We start from the raw sequence: 10,274 nt of genomic DNA on the forward strand, positions 1-10,274 counted from the left end.
TGTCCAGGGTAAGTACTATTATTGTCACAGCAAGACAATCGTCCTGATAAATGTCTCAATTTTCTAACTCTCCCTCTGCTGAATTTATTATCATGGTTTTATTCTTCCTTCAGTCACAAGGTTGTACTATTATCCTTAACTGCCCTCTTAAAACTAATCCATACATTGGCCAGGAGGGAGTGCTCTAGCAGGGGAGCCAACACTATTATCCTAGAGTCTTGCTGTTCCAGCAAGCTTGGGAATGATTGCCCTCAGGTTTCTCACCAAGCTGCTTTCAGTTCACAAGAGCATGAGGAATCACTCACTACTTCTTTTTATGCCTAGTCATTAGGTATATTTACAGTAGTACTTTCTCCCTCAGAATTTGGCACTGCTTTCTTTGCCCTCGCTTTCTGTTTTACAACTGTTCCTTTGCCCCTAAACTTCCAGTGCTGCAGCGCTGAGGAGCCATGAACACAAGGACAGTTTGTTTTTTTACTTCTCAACATACAAAGAATGTTGTGTTAAAGAGAAAATAAATTGTTTTTCTCTCATTTGAAAATGCTTACCTTCTTCAGCAATATCACTGCATGTAATGGAGCAGTAAGCTGGTCCCCTATCAAACAAAGCAAGCAGTAGAGATTAATTATCTCACAAATATTTTGGAGAATCAAGCAGTTCACCCATTTGTGCTGCTCCATTTCCCGTGTTTTCAGCTGAAAGAACAGGCTGCTGTCTAAATTGATGGCATCCTTTTCAGCTGAGACCAGCTTAATCTATTTTGTGTTCTTCAAAAAAGGAGCTGCCTTTGTTATCCCTTGTATGCACCACATTTCTCTGTTGAAACAAAGCACTGGTGAACAGCATTGGCTTGACAGTGCCAGAGACTGGAGTCCTCAGGTCTGGCAAGGCAGAAGCAGTAGGAGCATTTAAGGCGTCCTGCTGGTGCAAATTCAGCAGGATAAGCTGAAGCTATGCTTTAATTTTATATACTTAAATAAACTTCTACAATACAATAATCAAATATGCAGATGAATTCAAATCACATCATCATTGGGAAGGAAACAAAATTTTAAAAAGTTAAAATCAACAAACAACCAATAATTCCAGAAGTGAAGGGGAGACAGTCTGCCAGGCTGCCTGCTAGTGACTCTCACGATTCAGTCTGCTCTAGCAATGCTTGCTTACTTACAGGTAATGATGCTTTTTAACAGTTCTTTCCCATGACTGTCCACTCTACCCTTCTCCAGGAGGCTCTCGCTCTCATCACAAAGCCAGTTTAGTTGCCTGTGGAGCAGCTGCTGAACTGCTCTGGTTTATAGCCTTGCATATTCACATAAATTGCCACTCATTCCTCCTAATATACTGTGCTGTAATTTGCAAAATCCTGAAAATCATCCCTTTTTACTAGCACCTCTGATGTTAAAACTGTATTTTAAAAACTGCAACAGATTTGCATCTGAGCAGAAATGTTGCTTTTACTTGTACAAACATTCTGTTCAGCTGCCTTTGACTCCCCAGCCTAAATTATAGTTGAATCAACATTTGTTTTGTTTCACAGAATGGCAGAATAGCTACATATGTTGAAACTTCCTTGATTTACTACTTGATCTCATTATTATTACTTCAGCCTGTCTCCTCCTTCTGGTTTTTGTTTCTCAGATAGGGCAAAACTGAAGAGCTTAGACTTGGGTCTGGGAAAAGGAGAATGAAAATGAGGCGTGGGAGCTGCATGCTTCTGCCCAAACGAAAATGCAAATGCTATAGTACTGGCATAATGATAATTTAGCTGAATGTAAACCAGGAAATCACTCCCTTTCTGCTGTGGTTAGCCACGAGTGCAACACCACGTGGTGGATGGCGTTCACCAGCCTGTGGTTAAGTTCCCTGTTCACAGCTCTGTGTCTCCAGTTCCTCTTTCAGCGACTGCAATTCCTCCTTCCCATTACTCCATTCCTCAAGGAACAGCAGAGGTACAAACAAAACATGGTACAAGGACACAGAAGATCTTGTGTTCATGGCATTGGCAGTCTCCTGCTGAAGCGTTCTGTGGCACAAGCACATAAAAAGCCATTGCTGGATGTTCAGTTTGCCTCCATTATCTTGCCATATAATTGCTTAGGGTGCTTGATCCCTTCTTGGCACAGCACATGAAGAGACCATTAAATGCCTAATACCACCGCCTGTTTCTGTCTACTCTCTGCCTGACTCTTACCTAACCTATTCTCATCATCTTTGCATGTATTCTTGAATGTCTTTCTAAACTTACTATCCTGAAGCATGTCTCTAAAAATGAAGGTGAATTGTATTAGTCTCCTGTATCTACTTAGTACATACAGGGAAAGCATCTTTGATTTGTCAGAAGGCACCTCTGATTTGGCAATGCAGTGGGAATCTGGGCCAAACTAGAAGGAATAATACAGCATTGCAGGAAACTTTGAGGGAACAGACTAAGAGGGAAGTGAATATCACTGAGGGCTAAACAAAGACACAAGTACAGTGGATCGGCAGAATGGTGGCTGTTTGGATAAGACTGCACGTAGCTTAGTGCATAAACTGCAAATCTGCTGCAGGATGTGAGGACACAGCTTAACCCACGCCCCCAGCAGACCTTAATGGCAGGGATAGTATTCACTGTTAGCTGTGTGTTGAAAGACTATGGATCCGAATTATAAAAGGACATGGGTGCCTGCGTATATCAGAACAAATGCAGAGGCTTCAGAGTAGTTGTATTCTGTCTACCATTTTCACAAAGCACCTATCATGCACTGGGAAATTCAGATGTTTAATAAAATTCTCTTATTAGTTATAAACTCTTAACTCTCCATTAGGAGCTACCTTTACAGGACAATTGTACTATTGTGTGGGAGATAATTATGGAGTAATATAAGATCATATGAGGCTAATATAAGTATTATTGAGACAGTGTTAACAGTTTTAATGTAAGCTGTAGATGTTTCATTCTGCTTTGACATCTATTTCCCTTGAGATCATGGAAAAACCTATCGTTTTAAGAAAAGGAAAAAAAAAATCGTTTTGTGTGAAAAGTGACCAAAACAATGGCATTGTGTGAAGGGAACCCTAAAAATAGAATCAAACACTTCAGTCAAATACAACTCACATTTAAAGAGTGTTTTGTTCATTTTGAAGAGTCACATGATTATTTGTCAGCTTCCATTTGGGAATAGTTTTTGCGTAGTCTATTCAAACACTCTGCCTGTCCCAAATACGGTGTTTAGGCAATTACATTGCTTAATTGTGTGCCTGATGTTGCATACCTTGGTATTCCCTAGAGCGTACTCAGGTAATTGTCTTAAAATGTAATAGACACAAGAAGAAATTGTTCCTTCTCATTAAACTCTGAGGAAGGATTTGCAATAGGTGATTTGTTTGTTAAGCTGCCTTGCTATCTGATCTAGGAAAGGGTTTTTTTGAGTTAGCCACAACAGTTAAGTGTTACAGCTTTAACTGAAATATGTCAAACATTTCTGCTAAGTTATCTGATAAATGTCCAGTTTCCAGCAGTAAAGAATTCTGTAATAAGATTCAGTCAAGAACTGCACAAATACACTAGGCTTTTCATCAATACCTTCTTCATGTTTTAATTAAGCAAGTAAAAATCCAACAGACTTAAACTGCACTCAAGCACAATCATCCCTCTCCATACCCTCGTATTTCTCCTCCTCCCGAGATGCTGTTTCTCACCCAGAAGTTGTAGAGCTCTCATCATACCTATAATCTTCTCAAAAGGATACACAGGCATTGAGTTTCTAATTAAAACCCAAGCAACATTCTCTTCCACAATACAGTTTATACGTTATATACCCTTAGGAGTAAAACAGTGGTTATTAGAACCAATAATATGTCTAGGGACATAAGCAAGGGAAATACAGAATTAAGCAAATGCCGTTGTTAGGTCATTTCTTCTTCCTCCTCTAAATTCTGAGAAATTGTGGCAGATTGGGAGAATTTTAGTGCATTAAACTACATACTTAGAATGGATTATTTAACAAAATGCTATAATACAATCTAGCTTCCAGTATCTCCCCAGAGGATCGGATGTACATAGAGATCCTAGCATTATCCTGAGTTGATCTCACACTCCATACGCGTTAGAGCACAGGGGACAGGAGAGTGCCAGGATATAGGATTATCAGGACAAATCATTGAACATGATTAGTGTTTACTACATCCAGCTTCTCCTGCTTCAGTTCCCCATGGAACGTTTCTCTACTGTCTGCTGGCTATCAAAGCAATATATTTTGGGAAAATATTGAAGGGCATCTTTCCTTTCCAAGCATACATAACTCCCCAAATGAGGAGAGTATCATAATTACATGAATTAAATGTCTCAAAAGGAAACTACCAACTCTATTCAGGAGAAATTAATAAACTGGGCTGAGAAAGGCAATGCTCCTTCTCAAAAGGGGATTTTCAGAGTTGCAACACTTCCTGCCAGACTCTTCCACAGGAGGGCATAAAGCTGGAATGAAAAATGGAGGTTCTGAAAGTAAATAAAGAGAACTGAGAATAGTTATGAGATGAAGTCACCAAGATAAAATGCAGGTGTACAGGAGTTGCAACAGCCAAGAAAGTGTAGGGGGGACAAGTAGTTTCCACAGAAGCTCCCTTGTCATGCTGGGCAGTTACATTTCACTTTAATTGACAGCTCTCTTAAAAAAGGGGAAGGAGAGAAAGTCTTGGGGCAGTAAAAAAAAGTCTGCAAACCACACTTGAGCTCCTTTGGGATACACACCTTGAAAACCAACTGTCTGTAAATGTCAAATTATGCTTACTTTCACTGACAAAGCCACGGGAAGCCATATGTGGTAACTATGTTTGGTTTTACTGAATTGCCTCAATAAATAAATATGAAAGATTTTTCTCTTGACAGGCTTTTGACATACGTTGTGGAAAAGCTGAAACTGGGCAGGGCTATACATCTCTACGCAGAGTTTTCTAGGAAGCTTGCCTTTCTTCCCTTCAGTTTTTTGGATGCAGCAGGACTGTCATTACAGTACAACGAAGAAGGTGAAATGAGTTCACTGGGAACCTGCAAAGCATGTACATTGATAAACATATCTGCCACGATTGCTACCAGTGATAGAGTTTAACTGGTTTTACTACCAGGAGTAATCAGAAGAAACAAATAGAAATGTGTCTTACTCAGTTTGCAAAACCTTGAATTGATTGATGCACAAACTCATCTGTGCATACAGCTAACAATTTAGCAAGTATTTCTCTTTCATGCAAAATGTGGTATACAGAAAAGTCAGATCTGGAGTTATTACTAGGACATAGATAATAATAATATATTACTAATAACTCTGCCTTGGGGCACCAGTGGAAGGCTTAGTGAAGTCACAGCAGTTTCACAGAGAAGTCGATATGCATTTTTTAATATATTATGGACAAGGATTTAGCACTTGCTTCTCAGTGACCAGCTCTTGCTTAGATACAGACTTCTAAGCTCTAGCATTTCCAAGCTGTTCAGATCATCTCCTTGACTGAAAGCTGAAATAGTTGATTGTCTTTGATACTTTCTCTCTTTACCATGAGAGAGTTGACCACCATGTACAAAACCATCTGTAGTTTTTGTATGTTGAAAGAGAGAACATGATGCCCACTAACCTTTTCCATATAAAAAAGGTCAGCTTCTAGTTGGAGATCCCTAGATAGGAGGTTTCATTCGTGGCCCATGCTCTGCAGGCTTTTATCACCTTTTTCTTAGTTTCAGTTCCTCCTCCTATCCTTGTGTAACCTTTCCAAATCCAGGCTGATCCTTGCCAATGGCTTGAGATCCTGCAGGCTTCTCCCTAGCTGTAACCTCTGAGACCTGGGCCTTTCTCGTTCTGTGGCACTGAGGCCTGCAAGCGGAGCCTCATACTGCTGCAAGCGGGTAGTGCATGGATGGATGCAGTGCCTTTCCTCCAGGGTCTCTGCTGACTGTATAAAAATGGAACAAAGCCTAAGTAGGTCTTAGACAAATTGGCTCCTTTCAGGAAAACTTCTTGGCCCATTCAGATATCAACAAAACTCCTCCCAGAGCATGAATTAATTGGTGTTGAATGACACGGTCATGAATGGATGGAAGCTTTCTTTCTCTTTTCTTTCTCTGGTGAAAAAATGACTACTCCAGAGGTGATCTCAAGGGCTTATGCCCTTTCCCCCCCTTTTATTGCTGCCTCAGCTTCTTCTGAGCCCATGATTAAGCTGTGGATGTCTCACACCCATCCTGTACTTAGGGTGGCCAAAACCCCACCTCTTCTGTAGGTGGTGGCTTTTTTTTACAGGGGTACAGAACAAAAAGGTGTTCTAATATATTAGTGTCAATCACATCTGAATAGTAGTTGAACTGGAGAAGGCAAGAACATCTAAACCACCCCTTATTCAAGTAGGCATTTCCTTCTGCTTTAACCTTGCAGGTAATGCCATGAAATGAGGACTCTTGAAAAAATTAGTTTCTAATTTCCCATCTTTCTAGAAAGCAAAGGATTCTTTACGTTCATGTTCTCATTGGCTACTATTATGATAATGTTCTTCTGTTGCCCTCAGAAGCAGTGAGGTGAATTAAGAATTATCTCATAACTCAAAGCTGTGCTACTTTAAAAGTGAAAAATAAATAAAAAGCCACACAACCTTTTTCTGCTATTTAGTCAGTGAAGGAACAGCACAGGCGTGTGTACTACAGCACTGGCAATTCCTGCTAGTTTCAGCTGGGACCAGGAACTTTCTCAGGTTTCAATAAAACTTCTTTGAAATTTTTCAGAATTCTTTTTACAGTTTAAGTTGAATATAGTACTCTACCTTCTCTTCTGGATGTGCGTACAGTTGCTATTTCAGCAACTTGTAAGTTGCTGAAGCTTCTAAGGCTGTATGTGTATCCGATCAATTAATTTTCCACATCTGATACCTACCTCTCAAGGGCTCTCATGCTACATTAGGTGATTTTCAATACTCTGTTGAAGAACTTCATTCAAGGCAAGTAAATCTATCAGAAGAGTCTTTCCTTTTCACAGCCTGTGTATGGGTTGCCCAAGAGCGTAGCGTTTATCCTGAGCAGCACGTTCCCTCTGTGCTCCCCCACGAGACTCCTGCATAATAGAGCTCTGAGACACCTTGTTATGAAGACCTCTCTGAAAGTTTAAAGTATTTTGGCTACTTTATTTTGTATTACACTGTAATCTCTCTTTAAAACTATGCTTCTTGAAAATGCCAATGTGCAGAATTCTAGAAATGCAGCTCTTTGATGACATGAGGAGTGTCACGTTGAGCTGGCATCTCATTCACGCTTGCAGATGCACTCAGGTATGTGGGAAGGAGAGCTCATGGAACGGCGGATGCTGTGGCTTTGGCTCGGCAATGATTAGCATACTTCAAACTACCACGTTGTAGATCTGCTGGTATTTTTACTGAAATCAGTTCTCTTTGGTGTCACAACCATATTACTTTCAAAATTGTTGTGTTTCCTGTTTTCTTTTCAGCACTTCTACTTATTGGATAGTCTTTATATGAATCAATTAGACATATTTTTTGAAAATATGCCAGGGGTTCACTTCAGGCAAATGATGAGAAACAGTGACCTCACGATCTGCCAGTACTGCTTCTTTTTATGAAGATTGCCATCCTTCCAAGGGAGCTGAGGATTGCATGCAGAGCACTGGCAGGAACTCAGCATTCTTACTGTAAGCAAAGACTCCTTTTGCACAAAAACGAGGTGTCGCTTAGCTATACCTTTGCTCTGCGTAAGACAAGGGCTCTCACTGGTTTTCAAACCATACCACCATGCCTCTACCACCCCCAGTCAAATCTCCAGCCATACACACACTGGAAAATTAATTGTGAACTTTTTGGAGAATTAAGTTCTAAGGTGGTAACAAATATTGCTTATCAGATACTAGTTGAATTCAATTTTTTACTGGGAACATCTATGATTAGGATCAAATAAATGAGCAATGGGCTCATTATTGTTCCTTACAAGTGACTGTCATACAAAGAAACATTCTAGGAAAATCTGATGCCTACTACAACGAATCTAGTATCTCTTTCCCAGCGTTCGGCAATGTGCAAAGATTTAAATAACTGTGACTTAAAGTCCCCCAGCTATACCCAGAACGTCAGTAAACAATGTGAATGGAAACTCAGTCGAGAGACCCATGTTTGTTCCCTAAAGACTGCCTCCACAGCAGCAGACAGTTAAATGTGGATATGCATGAGTTAATCCAGAAAGTAGTACACAAATTATTCACAGGGGGGAAATTTAACTCTATAACCAAACTATCAAACTGCCAGAACAGCTGTTTATGTTGCAGTAATACCAGAAACCTAACCTAAAGCTGAGACCCCACTGCAACTAGTGCAATTCCTGCCCCAGGAAAATTACAGACTGTTTTCTAGTCAAAGTACACAAAGGGCATAAAATCAATTAACAACAGTGAGAATAAAAGCAGAACAAATAGTAATAATACCTGGGTGGCTTTTATGTACTGCTTTTCATCAGTAGGTCTTATAGGGGTTGATTCTATGTTGTCACACAGTCCCTAGTATATTCATCTTCAAATCAGTCTCTCTACGGAGATACTGTTATCCCTAGTTTATATATGGGGAGCTATGACTCAATAGCACCAATATTGCATGTGAAGTAGGGAACTGAACCAAAGTCTCACTGCTTGTGCACTACATACTGCTCCCCGGAGAACTTTCGGCTAGATGCTGCTCCCTGGAGAACTTTCTGCTAGTTGCTTAGCTAATGGAAAGGTATCATGTTGAAGTATCATGGGAGAACTAGGTGCCTCAAAAAGATTTGAAAGAGGGTAAGGTAAGAAGGTAAGGTAAGGTAAGGTTTTACGAATTTTCATGTGATTTTATTTCATATACAGGACGTAACAAGCATAGGGGTGTATGAGGAAGGAATGAACAAATAAATCGACAATGATAGGCAAATTTCATTAAGAAAGTATTAGTAATCACATAGATATTAGCATTCCACTTCAAGACTTCCAAAAAGCTGGTCGGTGCCATCCAATTGCAAAAGCTGATCATGAAAGTAGGTCCTGTGTGACAACTGAGTAGGCTTCAATAGTGCGAGGTATTTCACCTCACAGGGAAAAAGTTGGAATTAATCTGAGTAGGTCATCTAGTCCATCACCTTGCCCTGAGCAGAACCACTTATAATGATATCATCTCTGATAGATGTATGTTGTCTGTTCTTAACGCAGTCTAATGAAGGTGACTCCATTCTCTACTTAGGCAGACTGCAACAGTTTTTCCTTTTCACTGCCATTAGAAAGTAGTCTAATGCTAATACTGAAGTTATAGCTTGCAGTTTGAGCTCATTACTTCTCACCAACATAACCGGGACATGAAGGGCAGATTGATTGATTCCTTTCACTTCATAGCAGTCTGGACTCTGTTTAGCATTTTTTCATTCCCTGATGAAAAAAACCCTCTTCTCATCTGTTCTTCTTTAAAATTCTTCTCCCTCTTCAAAGTGATGCTACAGGGTGAATCCCAGCTGTTCCCACAGGGCTCAAACATGGTCAGGACTGAGTTCCATACCCAGTGATGGCTGTCCCGGCTACAGAAGGGGATATATTCCCACCAGTCAGTTAGCATTCATTTCGTGGTGTGGGTCTACTGCGGGGGGGATCATCGGGAGCCTGGAGCCTCTCTTCTAGCAATGCATGGCGTGGGAAGAATAGCCAAGCTACACAGGCAGAGGCACTTAGCTCAGCAGCCCTCCACTCACCAGGGCCTTACGGTGTCCCTGTCAACAATGACAGAATCCGTAACTCCTGTAGGATTATTTGTCACCTCACCAACCTATGTCTTAAGTAACCCACCTATGTTATTGCCATTAATTAGCATTTCATCATTAACTTAGGCAATCCTAATCTTTAAAGAGCACACACCTTTGTGTTCTCTCAAATCTGTTTAGAGATCTAAAGGGGCGATAATTATAGCACAAGACGTGAGAAATCTACAGTAAAGCCTTTTGTCTCTCTCGTTTCGTCACCTAAGCCCAGAACTGCTGAGGCAGACGGCTATTCGGGCGGGCTGCACGACTGCTTATGGAAACAGGCCTCGGCTTCGAAGCTCTAGCAATACGAGCGTCCTCCATCGCCGTCTGAGAACAGGAACGCCGGGCGGGGCCGGGTCACCGCACAGGGCGGGCGGGCCGCCCTGCCCCGGCTCAGCTCCCCAGGCGGCGGAAGACCCGCGCCTGGCGGGGCCGAGGTCGCCTCACGGGGCCGCGGGTACAGCCCCTTCCCCTGCGCGGGAGTGGCACGGGCAGC

This window comes from Aptenodytes forsteri, unplaced genomic scaffold, assembly GCF_000699145.1.
Source record: "Aptenodytes forsteri isolate BGI_AS27 unplaced genomic scaffold, ASM69914v1 Scaffold257, whole genome shotgun sequence".
Taxonomy (NCBI): Eukaryota; Metazoa; Chordata; class Aves; order Sphenisciformes; family Spheniscidae; genus Aptenodytes; species Aptenodytes forsteri.